General features: G+C 39.9%; 1 protein-coding gene across 2 annotated transcripts in view; it reads left to right on the top strand.

Annotated features, from left to right (window-relative positions):
- HDAC7 (histone deacetylase 7) overlaps positions 1–26293 on the top strand; it is a 1116899-nt gene that overhangs the window by 740084 nt on the left and 350522 nt on the right. The gene's annotated exons all lie outside the window — the stretch shown is intronic.

The following is a 26293-nucleotide window of genomic DNA, read 5'->3' as shown; positions in this document are numbered from 1 at the left end:
CTCCGTAGCATATCACTTACTCCAAGGTGATCTCTGTCTAACATATAAAGCTATGTCAAACCCAGAGCTGTTGGACATGCTACACAGAAAGAAATCCTAATCCCTCCAAGCTACATGCTCTAGGGACCTAAACCTTGTCACCACAATAACCAGGACATGCTGGAGGGATAGATTTCCTGTCCCAGAGACTTCCTATACTCTGGAACAAGCTACCCATCTATGTCAAGCAAAGTTCTTCATTAGCACTCTTCAAGAAAAATCTTGATGAGTGGATGGGAAATAAGAAATGCACCCCGGGGATCACTTCTGTGTCTCTGCTGGGCAGTGGCACAGGAAAATAACTTTCTTGGGTGGCATAAGTTATGGTAACTTGCTGGCTAGGCTTACATAGGCCCTTGGGCCGATAGCCTAGTACCTACCTATGAACCACAACCCCATGTGCCAAAATGGGAAAAAGGGGTTGTGGATGGATGGATAGTGGGGACATCAAAATCCATCTAAGTTGGAGACTTGGGCAAAACTATTGACATTGTCGCGTAATCCATCTCATATCATAACTGTAGTACGCATCATCACAAGACCCATTCCCAACAAACTGATTGTTATACATGAGCAAGTGATTACAGTTTCTCCATGCTGCTGTAATCCGTTCACCTAACATGTTTCTGTACTTTACAGCAGACTCAGTTTGCTTAATGTCCTGACATAGAAACATTCTAGACACCTAAGAATGAACTTGTATCCTAACATGCTCTGTTGATAATTGTGTAATAACAATGACAAAAAGAGTACTGAGAGATTTGATTCCAGTCACATACCTGGTAAAACCATTTTTTTTCTTGGTTTAATCATCTGTCCGGTAACATGAGCATGAATTTTCTTCACCTCCTCCACTGTTGAAGGTCTGACTTTACAAGTCCTCCTAAGTATTAAAGGGGAGTGAAGCAGCAAGTGGTAGAGTAACAGTTAAGTACAGTAACACAGCAGAGCAATGCAACGTGTTCATGTCTGGTGGGCAAATCTCTCTGCTTGGCTACAAAAACAGCAGCAGACTGAATCAGCCGTAATCAGTGAGATAGCGACAGACATGCTAGTGTCATTCACGAGTGACTGTGATACTGACAAGTTGAGCATTTGCAACATGTTTTGCATCCTTTCATTGCCTCAGCCTCAGCCATTGCTTTTGTTGTAAATGTAGCCTGTAGATGGACCTCCAGCGCACACAAGCTGTTGGGGGAGCTTGATTTGCAGTTTCCACTCCTAGCTACAGTTTAGAGTTTTTTTCTGTATCATTTTCAGGTAGGGAGTGCCAGTTCTAGAGTCTAACCAGGGCACCAGATGACCTACACGTGAAAGAAAACAAAAGCTGGATAAACGCCTGGTATACACCTCAAGCGAAAAAAATGAAAAGACCAATGGTTAGACCACAGCTGAAGATAAAAATGGAATAATCCACGTCAGGAAATAAATCACTTGCAGCTTCACAGTAGTGCCCTTTATAAAACCAAAAGTTGTAACTGAGATGTAGTAGTCAAGGTAGGAAACTGTTCACTTGCAGTTTCACACCACTTTATTAAACAAGAGTAAGCGCTTTTGCGATCTAAGTCAGCTAATCGCTTCTTCAGACTCATAAAAACAGTTAAAACATTGGTATTTAAAATATGGTTCAACCAATGAAAACACATATAGAACTATGACATAGACTAATTAAAATTGCATACATCAGTACATTAATTTGCCTTATATTCTGCATAAGATGAAATAAAATATACATATAACAGACACATTTTATGTAATAATCCATATTACTTGATGTTCATATAGACCTCCAGGTCTTAACGACAGAGTAAGTTTAGCTTGTATTTTGAAACTCAGAAGTATGCAGAGGTAATTTTATTATTTTTTATTTTTGTTCTTCATTTATGACTTATTATTTTTTATGTTTTACTTCTTATTTTTTGTCAGCAAATCGGTTCCATTTATCATGTTTTGTTTTTCTTGGTTTTAAACATTTTATGTTCAGACACATTTCCTTGACAATTTTTCATTTTATTTTGGTCAGTTGTTTGATTTTAAAACGCAATTTGTAAAGACCTGACTTTTGTATGCAGTAGCACTTTAAGAAGCTTTGAGATCAGCTTTTTCCCACACATTGATGTCAGCGAGTTTTAACCAGTTGGTTGGTCCATTCAAATGTACCATGTGTTGTTAATTGTGTATTTATGGAGTTTTTTTACATTTGTTACCTTTTGATGTTTGTCTGAAGAAGTTCCATTTTCTTGAACGAAAAGTGGATGTTAATAAAACACTTAATATTGAATTCTTTGCTGCTGATTCTGCTGATGTGGATTTTGTTTTATTCATTTTAGTTTGTTTCAACTTCTGTTGCTTCAGAAAATTCAATTACACCATGCCGTCGGAACTACCGACGACCGGAATACACAGAAAGTGCAAAGACAAGGACAGGCATCCGAGGCCCAAAAATGACGACGAAGCCTCTTCTAGGCCATTCGCCGGTTCTCTGGTTTTCAGCGAGGTGCCTTCGCAGCCCCTGATGACTGCTTCTTTGGAACCACAGGCCGCCTCTGACTCCCACGTGGAGATGGCTGGGCCTTCACACACACCAGATTTACGGCCTACCGAGGCTAACCCTTCAGAGGGATCCGGAGTAGCTGAACAACCCGCAGCTTCAGAGGGTGTTTTCAGTTAACCATTAAATCTTCTGCTAAGTCTAAAACCCCTTTAAAAGCAAAGAAACAACTTCAACATTCACCAGGACAGGCCTCCATGCCTAAGAAACAGATGCTCAAAATGGCCGAAGACTTAATTACTCTGATCAGGGGGTCCCACCCTCCTCCTGATAAAAGGCCTAGACAGGATGCAGACTATGACTCATCTGACCAGGTGTCCATCTCTTCAGATTCATCCTCAGACCAAGGATACTCTTTACCCCCTTGTGAAGATTCTGATGCTGAGGAATCAATTCCTTCAGCCTCTCCACCAGAGGACTACTCCTTTGGGGAAACCTTACATACCATGAGGTAGCATTTCCATTGGGAGGGCCAGGATTATTCAGAATCCAAGAAAAGGCTCAGATTTTTTTTATTACCTCAACACAGACCCATTGCTATTCCGCCAGTGTTAGATATTGTAGATGATGTGTATTCTGAATCCAGTTTAAATCCTGATTCTTTACCTCCTACTCCAGTTAAGCCAGACAGATACTACAGAGTCCCTGACTCTCACAAATTTCTTTATAAAAGCCCTGTTGCTGACCCTGAAACTATTTCCCAGGGTCCCAAAGGGGTAAAGGCCTCTACAGCAAAAAATCCAGTCCCCTCTGACAGAGATTCCAGAGATGGGGGAAAAAGTATATACATCTGCAACTTTAGCAATGAGGGCCTTAAATTGCCAGTTTCACATGCTTAAATATCAGCAATATTTGATGTCTCAGTTGAAACAAAAAATGGTTCCAAATTCAGATCTTCCTAACTATAAGGAAATGCAGGATTTATTGCATGCAGCTGAACAGGTGGGAAAACATACTTTGCAATGTGGTTTTGATTCATTAGAGGCCTCCTGTAGAGCAGCAGTTACAGGATCTGTCATTAGAAGACATACTTGGTTAAAAGAGCAGACTTTACCAGATCATGTTAAAGCAAAATTATTGGATGCACCTTTGGAGTTAAGGCAGAAGAGGTATTAAAGAAAATGGAGGATAAGGCAAAATCTATGCAAACGGTGAAGGATTTCTTACAGGTTCAGCCTCCTCGATTTAGCAGAAATTGGCCAACAAAGAACTGGTCCTTTCCAGATACAGACATCCAAGAGGCAGAGGTCAACCACAAGGTTCTTACAGGCCTCGACAATTGGGTGCTTCAACCCAGAAAGAAGGGGAAGACAGGCCTCAACCTTATAAAAAACAGCCCCAATGACTTCCCACTACAGCTGCCAAACACTTCTCTCTTGGCAGCCCCCTTGGGGGGAAAACTGGCACTTTTCTGTCACAACTGGCATATGATCACCAAAGACAAATGGGTTCTCAATATTGTATCTCAAGGTTACAGGTTCCACTTTCACACTCTGCCAAGGTTAAAAGGAATGCCAAATCTGCCACCAAATCAATGGGCAGAGACTCAAAGACAAATTACAGCACTCACGGACATGAGAGCTATTCAAAAGGTACCAACACAGGAGCAAGGACAAGTATTTTACTCAAGACTCTTTCTGGTTCCCAGAAAGGACAAAGCCTGGAGGCCCATTCTGGATCTTTCTTCTCTAAATACTTACCTGGATGTTCCAAAATTCAGCAGCTTCTTCCCATGCTGGGCAAGAAAGCTTGGCTCGTAACTTTGGACCTCAAGGAGGCATACCTGCATGTCCCTATCAGACAAAATTGCAGAAGATACCTCAGACTCTTAGCAGGTTCAATGCATTACCAATTCTCTGCACTGACCTTTGGCTTATCTACTGCGCCTCCAGGGTCTTTACAAAATGCCTGGCACCAGTAATTGCATTTTGCAGACAAAAAGGAATTCAGATTTACCCATACTTGGACGACTGCCTTATTCAAGCAGAGAGCAAAGACATTCTTCTAAAGCATCTGGCGTTTGTAAAAAGATTGCTAATTTGCCTAGGGTACACAGTAAATGAAAAGTACACAGTAAACGAAAAGAAGTCAAAACTAGTGCCCTCACAAGAGATAATAGTCCTGGGTGCCAACTTAAATACAACGGCCCAGATGGCTTATCTCACGCCAGACAAGGAAAGGACAACTGACTCAATATTTCCAATTGATGGCAACAAAGACCCAACTCCCTGCAAGAAAAATTCTGCAGGCCTTGGGTTACATGGCATCTTGCATACTACTAATTCCATATGCCAGACTGCATATGAGGAAATTACAATGGTACCTAAAGAGTGTCTGGTCTCAACACTGTCACAGTTTGGAAACAGTAATACCACTTATTCCTTGCCTTCAACAGGAGTTTCGATGGTGGGCTCAAGCCTGTCACCTCAACAAGGGACAGCCTTTCACTCAACCCACAGCCAGGCAAACACTGACAACAGATGCTTCGGATTACGCCTGGGGAGCACACATGGCAGGAAAATGTATTCAGGGCAAGTGGCCTGCAGAACAAAGGCATCTTCACATCAATCAAAAAGAGATGCTAGCTGTACAAAATGTGCTTATAGCTTTCAAGGACCTTCTGCATCCAGGACAAGTACTACTAAAGGCAGACAACACCACAGTTATGTGGTACATAAACAAGCAAGGGGGCACTCATTCACATCCCCTCTGCAGACAAGCCATGACCTTGTGGAACACAGCTCTAACCTATCAAGTTCATCTGCAAGCACAATTCCTGCCAGGAGAGAAAAACACACTGGCAGACGACTTGAGCAGAAACATCATGGATCTGCACGAGTGGAAATTACATCCACAAATATTCAGAATGATAACACAAAAATGGTGGAGCCCGGACATAGATCTGTTTGCATCCCCAATGAATTGCCAGCTACAGAAATTCTGCACAAGGACTTACCACACCCACAAGCATGGAAAGTGGATGCCCTCTCATTCATCTGGAAAAACCTACACGTATATGCTTTCCCACCACTACCTCTCCTTTCAAAGGTACTCATAAAAGCCAGGCAAGAAAAGTCAAAGATGATCCTGATTGCCCCAGACTGGCCACGCCAGCACTGGTACCCAATCTTAAAGAACTTAGCACAAGGTCCACCATGGATTTTGCCTCATATCCCACATCTTCTGACTCAGCAAAATAATCAGATACTTCACAGCCAGCTCAAGACTTTAAACCTGGCTGCATGGCATATTCCGTAGTCAAGCAAGCAATGCCTGTCTCCAAAGCTGTTATGGATGTCATTCTGGAGGCCAGAAGGCCTAGCACCAGGAAAGCCTATTCGGATAAATGGAAGAGATTCTGTGCCTGGAACCAGGCTCACAGCCTTGACCCTCTTGTCCCAAATATTCCTCCGATACTACAATACTTAACTGAGATGCTGGACAAAGGCCTTTCCTTTAAGATCCAAGTCTCTGCCATCTCTGCTCATTACAACACGGACCCACCAATTTTTTCTAATCCTTTGCTAAAACAGTACTTCAGAGGGGCTAAAAACATAAGACCGCCCCGTAGAGCACCAACTCCAACTTGGGACCTCAACTTCGTCTTGGAAAAATTAACTTTACCTCCTTTTGAGCCAGCTAACTCAGCAGACTTAAAATTTGTCTTTCTGAAAACTGCTCTGCTCCTGGAAATAACCTCAGCACGAAGAGTTTCAGAATTACAGGCACTAATGGCAGCGGAACCTTTCATAATTTACCACCAAGACAGGGTGTCTTTAAGAACAAACCCTACTTTTATGCCAAAGGTGGTATCAAGTGTGGCTCTAAACCAAACAATTCACTTGCCAACTTTTTATCCAAATCCACAGAATAAAGGGGAGAGACTTCTGCATTCCTTGGACATATACAGGCAGTTACGCTTCTACTTGGACAAAACGAAAGCTTTCAGGAAAACTGAGCAATTGTTTGTAGCATATGCTGCAGGAGCACAGGGAAAAGCCATTTCAAAATGGATAGGGCACTGTATATGTTTCTGCTATACACACCATGGGAAAACTGTATTTAACAGCATTAGGTCTCATTCCACCAGGGCAATAGCCACTTCGACTGCCTACCTCAGAGGAGTACCTACCAAGGACATTTTGGAAGCAGCAACTTGGAGTTCTGTACATACCTTCACCAAGCATTACCATCTGCCTCTTTACTCTAAATCCAGAGCTGGCTTTGCCACTGCAGTGCTGCAGGGCCTTATAGCCACCCCTAATGCCTTATAGAACCAGCCACCCTACCTCAGCTTTGGGATTCTACCCAAGTGTAATGACTGCAGCAGTGTAACATGATGAACATAGTGCAGTTTTGTACCTACCATAAATGTAGATGTTCGAGTGTATACACTGCTGCCGTCCAGGTTACCCTCCCTCCTTCCCCTCTTACTTGCTGGTACATACCTATGTCTTCTACCCTGTACTACCTGTGGGGAGTATTTGCTGGTAACTGAAAGTTGTTGATTGCTTTTCTTATGTATGTTTTATTAGCAATTTACATTGCCTACCTTTTTGGGGGCATCTGACATCTGGGGCAAGAAAAACTGAAGAAAATGACATCTGCTGCATCTTATATACCCCTGGCGCACTGGCATTAGGGAAGAAGCAACAGCAGCCGACGCCGGACCAAGACTTTGGAACTCTGGCCGACTGAGGGACCGCCTGACGGCAGGATAACCCAAGTGTAATGACTGCAGCAGTGTATACACTCGAACATCTACATTTATGGTAGGTACAAAACTGTACTTTTCCTGTCTTGCAGGTTGTACTCCCTCATGATGTTGAAATGAGCGCCCCTTCCTTGACCAGTGTGCAACATCAAGCCATAACCATCAGGGGGCACTGAGTGGAGGAATGAGAGGAAGTTCAGAAATTGGTTGAGTTGAGAATTTCAGATGGAGAAATCCTAACATTTACCCACTGCAGAATGTCTCCTGTAGATCAGTTGGTATGGATAGCACGCATCTGCTAGGCTGTAGTTCATGAAATTGAAACCCACTGCAGTGGCGTCGCAGTTCAGCAACCCCCCCCCCAAAAAAAAAGTATATATATATATATATATATATATATATATATATATATGTATATACTTTTTTTTGGGGGGGGGGGATTGCTGAACTGCGACGCTGTGCCCATGGATGATATGGTGAGCAGGTGTCATGCACTGTTTTAGAATCATAGAAAATACAAGGCAGCTGGGCCTTGCAGCCGTTTATGCCTTGCCAGTGCCCACTCCTGCCTCTTACCTCCTTTTTTTAACAGATGTACTTGAATTGAAAGACTTCATAATAGAATTGTAAGAGCTTAGTGTGTCTGTAATCTTTGAATACTATGATAGCTGTGTCTGATGGTTTAGGAATATTGACGGTGACGGTTACCATTCTATAGCCAAACTAAACTAGAAGAGTATGCCAGTGGGATCATGCATAAATATGTGCTATATTTGTAAGGAACTGGCCAATGGTATTTAATCCTATAATGGGTTCTTTAAATATTTGGTCCAGGGAGTTCTTGTTTATAAAGTTAAGAAACTTTTGGCTATAATCTACATTTGAGGTATGGTTGTCCTAGATTATCAATGGGTACTTGGTCTCCTAACTGGAGTTCATCCAACATATTTAGGCATCAAACATAGTTTTTCAGGGGACCTTGATCTGGTCCTGTAAGCGCCTATGACATCATAGTTATTTTTTTGTAGGATGACTTGTGTCTCAGTAAGTTCAGTTTGTGGGTTTCTAGGAATCTGCGTCAAAGGACTGCAAACTTTAACAAATATGGATACTCCACATTTCTGTACATTTTAAAGTATTTCAGTTTCCTTTAAGGCTGCAGCCTCCTTGTAGGTTGTGAATTTTTCAGATTTAGATGATGTTACTGAAGTGAGTCTTAATTAATCGTCCAGTTACCATTTGCGATTTAGAGTATTATGTGACATGCCACTACCCACTAAGTATTCTTTAACCATCACATGTACTTTGGGAGGGTGAAGGTGCAGAGCTTGTAGGTTCTAGTTTGCATGTGGATATGCATGATGTTTGTGTCAGCACATGTGTGTATATTCACACCTGGCTGGGTCGTGCTTTCATGTATATTAAGTATCAGTAAACTGCATAAACCTTCCCTGTAGTCTTTTGTGTTTTTATTCATTATTTTGTATCTGTTTAGCTTGGACTGCATGTGGTACTTTTTGGGCAAACAGATTTTTGGAAAACATTTCATTCTGCTCTTCTTGTTATAGTTACCTCACCTAATTGACTTTTTTTCTCGGAGTAACTTAGTTGTAGGAGATAAGGACAATGCTGTTAGAGAGGTCAGAGACCATGACCCCATCAGTGCAGTGACCATTATCCCTTGACCAGGAAGGACCCCTGTAGGTGTATGACCAAGGTGGAGGCTGTGGCTTTAGGCAGTGAAGTAGGGAAAGCTTGTGTCTGCCTGATGACATCACAGGACTCTCTGGTTCTGCATCATATGGGTGGATCGTTTGGGTTAAGCCACTTCTGTAAATATCTAAATTCAGAGTTGTTTGATGGAGCATCAGCAGTCCAAACTCTGGTAGCAAAGTCGAATGTATACTGCTGTACTTGAACTTGTACATTTACTACAGGTCAGATGGAAAGAAGTTTGCTTATCCTGGACTACAGCAAATTTAAAACTGATTGTATATGCTGTATGGAAGGTTAATGTACTGTAATGATTAATGTACTTCATTTGACACTTAGTGATTTACATTTTTCTTGGTGTAAATGCAGGCGAACTATCTCTGTCCAGTGTGCAAGAGTCCTGTATTGCTGTAATACAGATACTCAAAGTCTGTCTTTCTAATGGCATTTGACAGACCTTTCCATGTACTATTAGTCAGTCTGTGCACCTGGCTTGGCCTGTTCCTGTTTTGTGCAGACACACATAATGGATGTCCTACCTATGTGCATATGTTTATTATTTTATGCTGTTAAATTTATATGGTTGTCCTTAATTAAGTCTGCAGCTCACATGACATTTTCTGTGTCATAACCTCAGAACTAAATTAAAAGTATGACATTAGTAGTAGTTTTAATTTTGTTAAATGGAAAAGGCTTATTAAATGTGTGCGCCCATTCCTTTGTTGGAGGGCATTTGAGACCATTTTTTTCAAGAATTCATCTTGGAGCTTGGTCTAATTAACTGACTTGCTTAGACCATTTTAGTATGCTACTGTACACAGTATAGGACTCAACCCTATGACTTGTAGAATATAGCACATTTGCATAATGTTGGATTCCTACCTGTTAAAAGCCATGTAACTGACAGAACTTCGAATGCAACCAAGTGGTTAAAAGGCCATCTCATTAAAAATAGAAACTATACTTTTTTGGGGACGGGGATTAAGGCCCCATACCCTTGTGCATGGGGCTGTGCTCTGCACTGCCATGCAACTCACTTCAGTAAATTCAGAGTCACTAAACTAGGAGGTTAAGGAAAAACATTTTTCTGCATCATTTCTTTTCGACTACTCAGTTGAAAATCTGTTTGTTTGTCTTCAGTAAATTGGTATACTTTCCACAAGGTTGACTTCAGATACCATGTTATTCAGCCAGTAATTAATCTTGTTAACACATTTATTGGGTCAGAGCTTGTATCTGCTTTAGGAGCAGATTGAGTGGTTGCTTTTTTAGGGTGACTGGGACTTACTGCAGATTTCTTGAGTGTGGGAACTTTTCTGCAGTACTAATGTTATGATGATTGCATCTCTGCTTATGCCACTGATAACATTTTGAGAAAGTCACTGTTAAAGCAGACACGAGTTTGGATCCCTGCCTGCACAACAAAATTCCACAAATTAATTGAGCTGGGAGACCACGAATTAGCGTTCATATAACAGTGACTTGGGGAACTTTTCAGCAAATGGCATGATTTTTTTTTTTTGGCCCGGCAAGCCAGCATGTAAAACTTACTGCCCAATCATTAGCGGACCGGAGTTCCCGCTGTGCGACCCTAACCGAGAAAAGCACAAGACACACACACACATTCACATTTTACCTGAACTGAATTGTGTATGTTTTATTACTGAATACGCAAAATGATTAATGTTGGTATATGTTACAACTGAAAACAACGGGGAGGAGTCCTAGCACACATTGGGAGGGGCTCTTGGCATACATCCCAAATAACTAGCTTTGAAGTCCTAGCCAGCCTTACAGATGGTGTAATTTAGGGAGTTTGAGTCTGCGTCATACATGGCCCTTGAGTACCTTTTATCGTTTTCAGTGCTCTTCTCTTCGCGTATGACAACTCCCCCTAATGTAATTAAGTGTGTGCAGCAAATGAAAAAGAAAGAAGGCTGCAGGTTTAGCATGTTGTAAGTGTTGATGGACAGCAAGTTGGAGCTTGCATGCCCTTGCAGAAGTTGAACAGTTCTATAGACTATAATATTTCTTATGGCTAAACATGTTGACAGGTTTGTCTTTCTCAAAATGAAAAAAAAGTGATGTTATATAAACAAGTGGTGATGCTCAAAATACATTTTTAAAGGATATGCTTTAATCTCTGTGCATAATATGTACCAGCTTTACACATGATGCATGCACAGTTAATAAACACACTCTGCTTCCTTCATGGAGACTCAGGAACATTCCTTGTACATCTCTTGAATAACAGCTGTGAGAAAGAGGAAAACCAGTTCTTATGATTGATCTTTTTTTCTAAACAGCTAAGACTGTGTACCCCTTACATTCCAGTTTTTGTGCAGTGAGTATCTGTATCTGTAGGGGGTTACACTTTCAAAAGGGAAAAACTGGTTTGCAGTGAAAAATACCTACTTGTCTTAGCTCTGAGATAGCTAGTCAGGTATACAGACCACATCTGGCTAAGGACTTCCATATCTCAGACTCTGAAATTAAACATGATGTGGGGATTACACTCCAGAGAATGTGATAGACTGTTGAAGACAGCTGGGACAGTGAGAAATGTAGAACAGTGAAAGGTAGCGCTCCCATTTAATGTATGCATCCATTGCAAAGACTGAATATATGACATACATTTTAGTTTGAAAATGCACTTGAACTGAGATTTGTCAACAACGGGAAAAGTCCCCTTTCCCTCAGGTACAGTGACCTCAAAGTTGAGTATTCTGTGTAAGAGGTGAAAGAGTTAAGCCCTCCATGAAAAACATGAGTTTGAATTCAGTGATAAAACCAGAAACTAAATTCAAACTGATATAAGTCAGTAAAAACCTTGTTGAAGACTGTTTCCTTACTGGCTATTGTGGAATTATTTTAGCAAATTCACACTGATGTTATTTATAGCTGTTTCCTAGAGCCTGTAATACATTAAGGCTTATGCCTGTGGTCCTTATTCTTCTTCCTTAATATGTAGACGTTTGGAGTAGGGCTTCGGTGAATTCTGAACAGTTTTGCTTTGGGCATTAGAAGTTTTGAATGTGGCAGTTTTTTTTTTGTTGGTCCAAAGTTCAGCTGTATAATCTAAATATATCTCCTGGGCCCAACTGCTACTTAACCATGAACTGCCTGTTGAGATATGTCAGCTGTTCTTTGATTCAGAGCTTGGAATGTGTTATGGTAATTGCAACATAGGTTTCTAACAAAACATGTAAAAAAAAATGGTCTGCATTAAGCAAATTCCCCATCCAGTCACATGATGAGTCACCACCGGTCGTGCTTCTATATTTCGTCTACTTGTAATACTGCAGTAAGCATTTATGCTGTCAGTGAGGCAAATTAAGACAGAAACGGTATTTATAAATTAATTGTTTAAGTATGCAGATGCTTTTAATCGTAACTGCTGTTGGTGCATTCCTTGCATCTACTGTGAATATATTAAATAGGTATAATACCTATAAGAAAGAAACACCTGACAAGACAATTTGCTGGCCAGGTGGCTGGCATTTCTGGAACTTCATGTATGATAGATAGTCCATTGGTCGATAAAAGGCAAAACTTCAGAATTTGTCAGATTTATTTTTGCTGTTTTCTGTCCAGTGAGTCTGTCTCGGCACCTACATAACCTTTTGTCTATGCTTGCAGAGAAGTGGTCAGTCAGGTATATACTGGTGGCTGAGTAATGCACCAACTGACAGAGCTGGATGGGTGAGCAGGTTTCCACATTTTTTTCTGTATCAAAAGCAGTCTTCTTTCTCTGTTTTGTTTGTATTGGAGTAATTTTCTTTTTATACAAAAGCAATCATGAATGAAAAGATAAGATAGGGAGTCTGGTGCAGTGGGGAACACCTGCAACAAGTCATTTTTTGAGAGAAATATACAAGAGCATAAACATGAAAGATTTGAAATGTGAAGCAAGATATTTTGGGAAGTGCTTTAAAATCAGAAGCAGCTGCATAGTACAGGATGCAAGTAGGGTAGAGTCAGCGTACGCTATGGCTGTTAGAGGACTTGAGAATAAGCAGAATGGTCTGGGAATGGACAGAGGCCATAGGAGGGTTTTATTTTTCACCGACTGGCATGGGTGTTTTGGGTGCACAGTTCAAGTCATTACCGTATAGTGTGGAAGAATGAACACAGTATTGGGGATGTGGTCAGCAGATGCAGAGGGTGGTTGAGTACAGTGGTCAGATGCTGCAGGTGAGCTGTGGTTGTCGAGATAGAGGTTCTAATATCATAGTAGAAGAATATAGAAGGAGACAAGGAGGAGAACATTAGGGCTGTGAATTCTGTCTGGGAAAGTGAGCATTGCTTAGGGTGGTTCATAGAATGCTGATGTCATTATTACTGCTTTTGGGAGGTCCGTGCTCTTCAGATTCTCTGTTGATCACTTGTCTGCAAGAAAGAAAGGAGGGGGGATCATTCCGTGAATAGTCAGATGTCTGCTTGTGGCAGTGTTACTAGTCTGTGTTATATTCTTGTGTGCTGTTTTGTATACTTGCCACCTAATGGCCTGGGTTGTGGCTGAAAAGACTGCTTTGAATCTGGCTATCCTCCCAGTTAACACGTTAATGAATATGGTTTGTTACAATGGATAACTTTATGTCTAATGTGAAAGAGCCATCTACTGCTTCCAGTGACTGTTTTTCTTTTGCTGTTAAAGTTGCTCTCTTACTCCACCTGTGCTGAGGTGTATGGACTTGTGGGGCTCCTGCCTCAGCAATGTTTGGCAAAGCAGGGCAGAGACTCATCAGTAGCAAGAACAGGCTGTATTAAAAACAGGAGAAAAACACCTTTCTGTCTCTCTTTGAACCTGCATCCTTTTATTTTTATTTATTTAATTTATCTTTTACTGCTATGGGGAGCACTGTTTGACAGGATTGTGACCCTGTCTTTAAATTTGTCACGTAGTTTATACAGTGTGGAACAATTGGCATAGATTCCCATGGATACGTGTATGTGTTTTAGGAGACTTGATGAATACTTCTAAAATTCTGGGCACATTCTTTCACATTAAGATGTGACCAGCCAGCAGTAGTAGCAGCACTAAAATACTAACAAGTAATTCTTAAATATTTTCACAAAAAATATCTGTCCGTTACATTTTGCATAATTTTGATATATCTGATATTTCTGAATGAGCGTCATTTTGATTAAACAGCCTGTGTTTATTGATGATGCCTTTCCATTAAGTAAGGCAGTACTTGTACTAATTCACCACTAAGTAATGTTGTAGTCCATTGGGCCTATTTTATTATGCTACCTGTTGGCTCTGTGAATCAGATTGCATGATCTTGTTGCGTTAAGCATGCCACGTTAGCAGTTTAAAGCCTTTTAGAATATCAGGAGTGTGCAGAACCCTGGTTCCAGGTTACCCTTATGTAAAGCATTCCTACTCTATACCCACAGTATGGGCTACATACTATACTTGGACTTTGAAGAAATAAGCTAGAATCCTCTGGCTGTTTGGGAGTCCATAGAGACGCAAGAACACCAATAGGATGAGTTCAAACAATGTTTTCGGTTGTAATTTCAAGAGAAGAAGGGTAATTAAAACACTTTGGGGTCTTTAACTCAGACATAGTAGAATTAGATGACATTTGTTTTAAGCGTACAAGACATAAAACCATTAAATAAAAGAAGTAACCAGTATACAGATCTATAGCCCATTTTTATTGATTGTTCTTAACCAGGCAAGTGAAACTGTCAAAAACCTGATTAGTCATAAGTTACAATTATTGGGGATTGCTGTCTTTTCCATTGTTGCTCTGACCCTGTGGTTGATTATATTAGGTTAGGTAGTAGGGATGAAACCATAACCCCCCCCCTCCCAGAAATTTTCCCTCAGGTCACAGCAACAGTATGAAAGACAGGAGTCCCTAGTAGTCCCATTTAATGGGACATTTTGCTGAAACGAGTTTTTTTTTCTTTGTGTGTGTGTGTATATGTATGCATGTGTATGTATATATGCTCATAGAAAGTTACTACGCTATTGGCCCTGAGGCCCTTACAAGCCTAGCCAAGAATTTAGCCCATGTTCGAACAAGTCCTATATAGTTTTTGATTTTACAGTTAGTAATCGCCGGTTAGTTTGATTGGACAAACAGTTCAGCGATTACCATTAATCACCATGAAAATCATCAAAAAAGGTAATCTGAAATGGAAACCAATAAGTTACATTTGTAATTACAAAATTAAAGCTAAAAACATTTTACAGGGATGGGGGGGGGGGGGGCATGCACACACCGGAAGTTAAATAGGCAAACTCCTGGGTTGCACAAATTCAAAGAAAGGGAAAACCCCATGAATTATCTAGCGGTCTATGTAATGACCTTCGACCAATTTGACAACTGAACCAGCGACTAAAAACACAAGTGGTTCAGCAGGGTCTAAAGAGTAGCAGTGACAACTCGTATAAAACTCATATATGAATATATATGCATGTATGTATTACAAATGCTTACATTCATTATCTGTGCTTTCTTGTCTGCTTTTTAATCTGAGCATTACCCAGTAGAAGTCTGGCATGCCAAGTATCAAAACAATCTGCTGTGAAGTAATAAACAAGTACCACCTAGTCGAAGTGTAAAGCACTGACCCCAGAGTCTATGATCAGGCAGAAAGAATAATAAAGAATAAAATGTCACATTAACAAACAAAATAAACACTCATTGCATAAGAGAGTCACATTGCTAAGAAATAAAGGAATGCAGCAGAACACAGGTGTTAGATGTAGACCTGCAGTAAATGACAACAAAAACATCATTACTAGCAGGAAAAAAAAACATACTTCACTCTATACATATTTAATTACTGAAACTGACAAAATGCTAGCAGTCGTACAAAAAGCATAGTATCCCTACCAACAATACGGTTTAATGTAAATGCATTTATATATATATATATATATATATATATATATATATATATATATATATACACATACATATGTGTGTTATATATATATATATATATATATATATATATATATATATATAAAAACACACACACATATATATATTTATATATATATATATATATATATATATAAAACATACATATATATTTATATATATATATATATATATATATATATATATATATATATATATACATATATAACTGTATAGAAAAACTTGGCAGTAGATAAGCAGTAACAAAGAACGATTATTATAGGATTACTTTAAAAATGTAGTAAAATTATATTTACTTTATTTTTATTTTACATTTGTTAACCGGGAAAGTCCTACTGGAGACATGTCCTTTTTCAGCAGGGGCCCAGGAGAAAAGCTCCATGTACACAATAAAATATTACATTAGACTGTTGATATACAGTTAGATTACATGCAATCATATATATGGTATCCATATACTTTTTCTACTAATAATGCTGTTGAAAAATAATACCTTAAAAAGGAGTTTAGACATCAAATACTTCAGAGTATTTGGGATATATATACAGTATAAAATAGCTGGTAGGATGAAATATGCATAAAAGATAGACTGGATAGGAAGGGTACTGGGGAGAGAGGATAGGTACAGATATAGAAATAATGAGTTGAAAATGGAGGGGCTGGTAGGGAGTAGTAGGTGGTAAGGTCTAAAGGTAGGGTAAGCAGGAAAGTTGCAGACATATAGAGGAAGAGGAATGATTCAAAGGGTGTAAATAATAATACTATTGGTAGGTGTGCTGTACATAACCACAGTTGGATATAGGAAAGGAAGAGGACACTTAGAGGGAGAAGCAGAGAGATGTAAGAGGAGAAATGATACTAGGACGGAGAGCAAGGAAGGAGAAGTAGTGGGGTGGGAAATAGAGGTATGTACTGGTAGGGTGAATGTACTAGTTCATAGGTTCATAGGTTCATACTAGGCTATCTGCCCAAGGGCATTTATAAGCCTAGCCCATAGTTATGTGGCTTTCGCCACCCCTTTAGTTTGAATAAAAACTATGCCTATCATTTTGCTGTGCCTCTGTCAAGCAGTGACACTGAAGTAATCCCTGGGGTATATCTGCAATCTCCCATCCATTGGTCAAGATTCCTCTTGAACAAGGCCAGAGAGGTGCTCTGCCTCACATGTACCGGGATTTTGTTCCACAGCATAGGGAGTCTCTGGGTGATGAATCTGTCCCTCCAGCACGTTCTATTTATAACTGTGTCAAGGTTTAAGTCTCCGCCCTTGTGGTTCTGAGGATCTAGATTTTTGAGGTGAAGCATATTCATCAAATCTGGGTTTGACATGGCCTTATATGTCAGGCACAGGTCACCTCTGAGCAAGCGGTATGAGACTGAATAGAGCTGGAGTTCTTTCAGTCGGGCAGCATAAGACATATTTTTGAGACCCTTTATCCTTTTGGTGAGGAACTTTTGGGGCCTTTCAAGCTGCAGCAGGTGTCTGGTCAGATACATTCGAGCAGGGCATTGTACTCAATCATAGGTCTAATGAGTGATGAGTACAGGGGACGATGACCTCCCTTGATCTAGATGTGAATCCCTTCATGATCAGGTGGGCGATATAGAAGGTTTTCCTAACTACTTTAGCAACATGAGTGTCAAGCGAAGGCTACTGTCAACCTGGGTCCCCAGATCCCTGATTACTTTTCTGTGCTCAGTGGATTGCCACCTATATGGTAGCTAGGGGTAACCTTGTTTTTCCCGAAGGGTATGACTATGCATTTTTGGCGTTTAACTTCAGGCCATGGCTCTGGCACCAGTTATCTGTTTCTGTGAGGCCCTTCTGGAGGATATCTGTGTCAGATGTGTTTTCGACTATGGCGCCCAGTTTGCAGTCATCTGCAAACTTTGTCAGCCATAACCCTCCTGTGTTTGCTTGTACTTCAGAAAAGTAGATGCCGAACAAGAGTGGACCCAGGACTGAGCCCTGTGGGACACCACTTGTGACAGGCTTTGAGTCTGACATGGCTCCAGCAACTCTGACCCTGTGGTTTCTGTCACTTAGCCAGTTTGCAACCCATCTTGTGATGTATGGGTTTACATTCAAGCTGATGAGTTTTTCGATGATACCTGAGTGGGGTATTGTGTCGAAGGCCTTTGCCAGGTCGAGGTAGGCTGTATGGACTGCCTTTCCCTCATCAATGGCCTTTGTGACTGTCTCGAAAAAGTCAACCAAGTTTAAGAGGCAGGATCTGCCTTTGACAAAGCCAAACTGGGTTGGATCCAAAGTCTGCAAGTTCCCTATGTCTTTATTTATGAGTTCCATTATGATCCTCTCCATGGCTTTGCAGATAAGGCTTGTCAAGCTAATGGGGCAGTAATTTCCAGGGTCTGATATCTCTATATCCTGAGATTCAATAAAATACTGACCAGTCATGCGGATTGACTAACACAATTTGATCAGTGAACAAGACAGTAAGAATGTATGACTGTTTATTACATAAGCAAGGACACAGATCCCAACTGCAGTCACAGTGTCACACATTCAGATACTATTGGAAATGCATAAACTCTCCCAGACCTTCACACCCACATCCACACATTCACAAAGTTTCCCAGACACTCGCTTATGTTTTTGGAAACACCCACTTACCTATATATATATATATATATATATATATATATATATATATATATATATATATATATATATATATATATATACACACACACACACACACACACACACACACACACACACACACACACACACACACAAAGATGCGGGCTCATTCAAACCCCTACAGACATGCACACATATCAGCACTATACCCCCGTATGGTAGTGCAATATAAGTGAATGGGTGACCGTTGTATTTTTATTGTGGTCACTTTTTCCTCCTAGAGTAAAATTTTACTCAGTCAATTAATTCTCTGAATCACTCATCTAAGCAAATTGAGGTTGAGAATTTGAGTGACAAGATGCAGGTACATACACTATTCGATGTACACATGTGAAGGATAACTTCCAACATCAATGGCTTATTCCTGTGTTCAGTATTTACTTTTGAAATTCTCTTGTTTTGAAAGTCTGTATTTATTTGATTCTTACATGTCGTGGGATGGACCAGAACAGCCCCTTTTTACCAAAACCCTGTGTGACAAACAGAAAAAAAAACATACATACAAAATGCTTGCACCACAGATATGTTCATAGGTGTGTACTAGACTAATGGCTCTGGAGCCTTTACAAGCCTAGCCCATGGGATTACCCTCGCATCGTGCCACCCGACCTTGGTTCCCAGTGCCTCTGTCGAGTAAGGCCACTGGAGTGATCCCTGGGGTGAATTTTCTATTTCTCATCCAGTCATCAAGATTTCTCTTGAAGAGGGCCAGTGAGGTGCACTGCTTGACATGTATGGGAAGTCTATTCCATAGGATGGGCAGTCTCTGGGTTATGAACCTGTCCCTCTAGCATGTTCTGTTGTTTGTGGTAATGAGGTTGAGTCTCTGGAGCGTGTGATGTGGAGGGATTGGGATTTCTTTAGATGTAGTATTTCTAACGGAGCTGGGTCAGACATGGCTTTGTTAGTCAAGCAGAGATCGCCTCTAAGTAGGCGATATGAGACATAGAATAGTTGGAGTTTTTGGAGTCTGTCCATATAGGACAAATGTTTAAGGCCTAGGATCCTCTTTGTAAGGTACTTTTGCAGCCTCTCCAGTTGTTGCAGGTGTTTAGTGAGGAACATCAAATGGGGCATTCTACTCGGTGATTGGCCTAATGAGGGAAGAGAAGAGGGAGACAATGACCTCTTTCGTCCTGGATGCAAAACCCTTCGTAATGAGATGTGCCACATAGAAGGACTTTCTGACCACAGTGGCAATGTGGTGGTCAAAAGAGAGGTTGCTGTCAACCTGTGTTCCCAGATCTCTTATAACACCTTCTGTGTTCAGTGGACTACCCATTGATGTGGTAATTCATGGGAACTGGATTTTTCCCAAATTGGACGATGACACATTTTTTGGCATTGAACTTAAGGCCAAGGTTCTGACACCAGTCGCTGGTCTCAGTGAGGCCTTTCTGTAGGATATCAACATCACTCGGGGAGTTAATAATAGCTCCCAACTTGCAATTGTCTGCAAACTTTGTCAGTCGGAGTCCGTTTGTGTTGGCCTGGATTTCAGAGAAGTAGATACCAAACAGGAGAGGACCCAGGACCGAACCCTGTGGGGACTCCACTTGTGACTGGTCGGCACTCTGACTTGGAGTCAGCTACTTTCACACTGTGGCTTCTACCTGTGAGCCAGTTTGCAACCCACCTAGTGATACAGGGGTTGATGCCTAGCTTAGTGAGTTTTTCTGTGATTCCTGAGTGGGGAATGGTATCAAAGGCCTTGGCCAGATCAAGGTAGGCTGTATGAACCACCTTGCCTTCATCCACAGCTGTGGTGACTGACTCAAAGAAGTTGACCAAGCATGATCTGCCCTTCACAAAACCAAACTGTCTGGGATCCAGAGTTTGGAAATTCCCTATAGCCTTGTTTATTAGGCCCATGAAGATGCGTTCCATAGCTTTGCGTATCAGACTCGTCAGGCTAATGGGGCGATCGTTGTCAGGGTCTGTAGTCAATCCTCCTTTGTGGAGAGGGTTGACTGTAGCAGTGCGCCATTCAGTAGGGACAAAGCCTGAGGTGAGGCTGTGATTGAACAGGGCACACAGATGAGGTGCCAATTCACTCTGTGGTTCATGTAGAACACAGCCGGAGATATTGTCAAGTCCGATAGAATCTGTATTCTTGGCCATGGACAGTGTTGTTTTAACCTGTGCAGCAGTAGTACTGGGTGCCTGCAATCTACTGGTATTGTGATTGGTCCCTGTGGGGGAGGGGTAAAGTTGGCACTGAATCTGTCGGCCAGTATATTGGCAATATCTGTTGGCTCAGTATAGGAAGTACCATTGTGCAGTAGCTCAGAGCAAATCTGGGTATATGTAGTAAGATACACAGGATTATCTTTCACCTGTTCATCAGTCCTGATCCTGTACAGTTCATAACATTATTGCTACTAATAGTAATAATAATAATAATAATAATAATTATTATTATTATTGTGTATTAAGATGCTTACACTACAGAACAGTAGACTGAGTTTAAACAACAGTTATCCAAGTAACAGTTGTTATTTAAACTGGAGGGGAATTTTAATGGACATGTAAGATGCTTATTATAAAAGTAGTTTTGACCACTGACTGTAGCAAAATGATTAACTTTCATCAGTCAGCTGTTTCTGCTTTGTCAGAAATTAACTGGATTCCCATAGCTTCTGTAAAGACTGTGTTATGGAAAACCCCTAAATGTCTTACCAAAGTAGAGTGCTTTAATAATTTTTGGAAAATTAAAAACTTATACTGACTGTGGAAGTAATTCACCTCTTGGTCAGCTCATATTTGTTTTGAGCAGAGAGCTGTTGTCCCTCTAGGAGTCTGTCCTTTTCCATGTAATTCATCCTGCTTCTTATCACAGCAGTACAGCATCGAAACGGTGACATTCAAGAAGTTGGGGGGGGGGGGGGTTGACTACACTGACAGCAGATTACTTCTATCGAAAATTTCAAATGGCAGTTTTCTTTTGAGTGCGAAGCCCCACATTCATCCATACCACCATGCATGTCCTCTTCACTACACCAAAGGGTAAAGGGGCATATTCTCTTAAAGCAGCCTCAGAGAAGTGTAACATGCATGAGTATTGCCAAGCCTTTGGTGAATCTGTGAGTCATTATCCACTTCAGGTTCACTCATAGTTTTATGTCTAAGCATATGATGAAACCTGGAGTCATAATGTGCATTATAGTTTATGTTGTAGTAACATATTTCACATTAGCTGCCTAACTGTGTCATATCTGCACAGACCCTGTAAAATCATACCTTTTCATGATTTGTCTGTTCCCTCTTCATTCTGTTTTACATGCAGAGATTACCATAGCCTAAAACAGACTCAGTGGTCCCCTTGAGTCCTTGCAGATTCATTTTTGGTCTCGTCTTCTTTTCTCCTTATTGTGTACATTGTAGGTCTGGATTCTGACTTACTGAAATAACCTGTGTTTATGCGACCTGTTTTAATATGCAGCAACAATTCTAGATCACCTCTGTATTTTTTCTGCTGTGTACCTGTGTACTGTAACACAGGAATGGCTGTTGATTGTAGCCTATATGTGTAAGTAGTCTCTCTGTCCTTTTGCAGTCAACCCTCTACTTTTGTACACCTTGGAACCCTTTCATGTGACCGTATTTTGTATGGTTTACAGTCAAAATGTCAACATTCAGTTGCACGACAGCTTCCTCTTCGAACATGATAGGAGCGACCAGTCGGAATGTCGATATTCATGTGTATGTCCATTCAGAAGGACGTACACAAGGCAGGACTCAAAGCATGGTTGGCAATGGGAGTTGCTAACATTAAGATTGACAGAAAGTTGTCGATCTTGTTGTGTCGACCATACAACCTACTTAATATGTATGAGTCAAGAATATGCATCACGGAAATCACCATTCGCGTTTGTGATTTTCATTCGTTTGATAGTAAGCCATTTTGTATTGCACTTAGTTGAAAGAGTTCCCTGATTTGACCGCAACTTGGCTAAAGTTATTTATTTATTTATTTTTTCTGGCAACTGTTACCACTGTGCCTTCAGTTTTCCATTTGCCCCAGATCCCTGTCTAAGTGACTTACTTGCAGTCACACAGTAGACAAATGGAGGCTGAGGGAATAACGGTTAAGGTCTTTACCTAAGAGATACAAGGTACAGGTATGACTCTGACCCTGATTATTCACTAGGTTTGTAATAGTCTGCAGACTGATGTCCTAATATTTATCAGCGAACCTACAAACAGCTTGTTAACAGCTCCTCCTCATATCGCCTGTGCTTAACTGCCAGACTGACTTTTGCATATGCGTTTGTGGGGGTTGTTAGAAGTCAGGGTTGACTGAATTATGTGAAAACATCCATATACCATATATAGTAGAAGTACGGCTTTACTGGCTGGCCAAACTGCACTACTACTCCGTTTCCTACTTCTCATTTTAGTCAACCTTAAGGACGGTTCATTTTGCTGCAAGATGCACTTAGTGTATGTCATGTAAACAAGCTTTCTAATTTTAACGTTACACGAACGCATAACTATGTGCCTAACCCTTTTCTTAGCCAAGGCGGAAAAATCTATTTAAAGTATATATAATGTAAATAAGTTTCTTTTTTTTCACATTTTAACTTTATACGTTCTAATAGTATTGTTAATCCTGAGATTAACTGTTTTATTAACCATAGCTTGTTTCCTACATCCCATATGTATCTGTGTGTGATTACTTTATTTGTTGGTATAAAACTTGTGTAGTACTGCCTCTTCACCTGGGTCATGGCTGTAAGGGGTCTTCTGACCCAACCCATTACCCGGATAACAAGTGGTAAATAAATGAATACAGTAAAGGTCCACACGTTTTTGTGCACTTCAGAAGTTTATCATCTGTTTGGATGTCTCTTTGTCCTTATGTTCATATGAGTCTGCACCACTTGATTTACAGTGATGATTTGTTTTTGCTTGCTTAGGGTTTTGGAAGGTTATAGTACAATGTATTAGTTTATGTTGTTCATTTAAATTACCAGAATGCTGTTTTCATCATGTTGCAAGTACAGGCCTGCTCTGTGTCTTCATGTTCTATTATTTCAACAAGTTGTGCTGATTTAAGACCTTTACTTGACGGCCAAGACATTGTGGAGGAGAGTTTTTAATTCCCAGTCTAAAATAGCTGTAGTAAATATTCCAGATTGCTTAAATGTCCTTAATTGTTTATGTAGGTATGGGGAATTTGATGATCGGAGAACTGTGTTTAAACTGATTGCTATATTTTTTTAATTGTGAAAAGTTTACATTTGGGTGTAAGAAAAAGGGATTTATTTGCTGTGTAATGATAATAGAAGGGTTTTGTGATCAACAGGGGGAGGGTTGTGGTGTAATGGTTAAGGTGTTTGTCTTACAAACACAAGATGCAGGGTTTGAATCTGACCAGGGATAATTGGCTATGCAAGGGCAGTTAGCCTAGTACTAACCTATGAACAACCAGTTCACTTTTCTTATACTTGTCAGCTTTGCTCCTTGCTGGCTCTTTTTTTTTTTTTTTTTTTAGCAGGCATCAGCTGGAGGCTAGAATACTTTCATTTTCAGTGTTTTATTCAGTTTGATACCAGTAGATAGAAAGGTATAATTTCAAACATTTAGTTCTACTATAATGATACTTTTGTTGCATTTTTGCTTGCATTACAGTTTGTCTACTTCCATCTCGTGTTTCATTCCTGAAAATAGATGTATTTATCAAATGTGCTAAACGTGCCAACTGCTTAGAGGATTGTATTTAGATTGCTAATGAAAACCAGCTTGTCATGTGTTTGAGAAAAATGGATGTCAAGAAATTCACCTCAAGAGCGAACCTCGATCTTTGTCACCCCATTAACACTTGATACTTCTGAAAGAGCCTTTTTAGAGTTGCTTATTGTGTTTGAAACCGTGCTACAAATTTTATGCAGCCCACACTGCCCTGTGTAGAAAGACAGTACATTCATGTCTTACCGAATCCTTTCAGTGAATGTTTCTTTTTAAGTAGCTGCAGTTTTACTAACAGTGATGCACAGTTCCTTCTCCCTATTTCCTTCAAAACACATCTCCGTTTCTCTGACTTTTTTTAATCCAAGATACCCTTTACCCTTTACATGCTGTCACTAATTTTCCTTCCATCTCCCATTTTGTTTCATGTCCTTCCCAACTTGACTTTCTTGCATCTTTTAAGTTTTTAATTCATATTTCTTTAACATAAAATTCACAACTAAACATTCTGCATATTTGACTGTATGTAAAACTGACTTTTCGGTTTTAAGATGTGTTTGTGTTTTAATTGCATACTTTGCGGATTTCTAATCTTGCTCCTTCGCTTTATCTTCTGATCCATTGTGCTTTTAAACTTACAGTTGTTCAGCAGATTAAACTACTTATTTGCTTAAAATTTATATTTTTTTCCAGATTTGGTTGATGTACTAAAACATTTGGCTCCACTTACTTGTTATTTAAAAGAAACTGAATTACAGGGTTGACATAACGTTTAAGGTGTTTACCTTACAGATACAAAGTGCAGGGTTTGATTCTCACATGGGATAATGGACTACACTTAAAATGACTCACAAGGGCAGTTAGCCTAGTATTAACCTATGCAGCTAAATGTAACACCTCATTACCTTTTGACCCAGGTCATAACTGACAAGGGTGTTAGACATGCCCACTTACCCAGTTAACATGTTAAATAAGTAAAAAGAAGCTGATGATTGTCAAATTTACAGTAAACAATGTGAAAGTGCTGAAGTGATGCCATAGTATTTTGGAATCTTAATTTGTAATTTGCATGTACTGCTGCAAAAATCAGTACATTTCACTGAGTGAATCATTTATTTCTGAGCAAAATAAATCCCCTTTACCCCACATGTACAAGTTCAGTATCAGACACTCTACACATTTTTTGGTCTTGTAAAAACATCTACAAAGTATGGTGCTCTTTAAGGGCAGAATTGGAAAAATCAGGATATATGAAATCCACCCTCACATGGGAAATGGCAATTTTAAACATTTTCCCGAACTCATACACATTCAAGATGAAACACATTGTGGTTGCACTGCGTGCAATACTGAAATCGTATACAGCATTAAACTGGCTAAATAGATCCAAAGTGTCTTGGATAGAGTTTAGATCCTTGGCTACCAAATACATTCTAGCAAACAAAATAAAAACAGTTAGCCGTAAGAAACTGATATACTTCCAGAAATACTGGAAAAGCCTTTTAGAGGTCCTCAGCTAGATCCTCACTATGTTAGTTAGAACACTACTTTATTTTCATCATTAAATCTTATCAGTAATAATTTTCCTTCATAAAGTTAGTATAAAACCGAAATTAAAATCCTTGCTACAAGATGATTATAACATATAAATGGGCTACCAAAGCACTTTCCACCATATTGGTTATCTATATAATAATATGACATGAAAAACCACCAGTCTTTAAACTTCCTTATATTTGCCTGCATAAGTGACAACCCAGTGCACATAGTTGTAAATAGTTGCCTGTAAGGCTCAAAACCGTATGTGTATAATAGTTCTTACTGACTAAACAACATTGTTCATTATTAAAATGACAAATATATTGACCAGTTTATTTGTTTTCTGACAAGTTATATGCAATATAACCATATTTTTAGTTTTGTAAGGCTTGCTCAAACTTTTATTTAAAACAACAGAGGCAGATTGCATATATGCCGTGTTACTTTAAAGCATTACACTCTTGTAATTATGT

This window comes from Protopterus annectens, chromosome 9.part0 (assembly GCF_019279795.1).
Source record: "Protopterus annectens isolate FY-2018-M chromosome 9.part0, PAN1.0, whole genome shotgun sequence".
Taxonomy (NCBI): Eukaryota; Metazoa; Chordata; order Ceratodontiformes; family Protopteridae; genus Protopterus; species Protopterus annectens.
The sequence above is the reverse complement of the archived record's forward strand: the minus strand, read 5'-3'. Positions and strand labels throughout refer to the sequence as shown.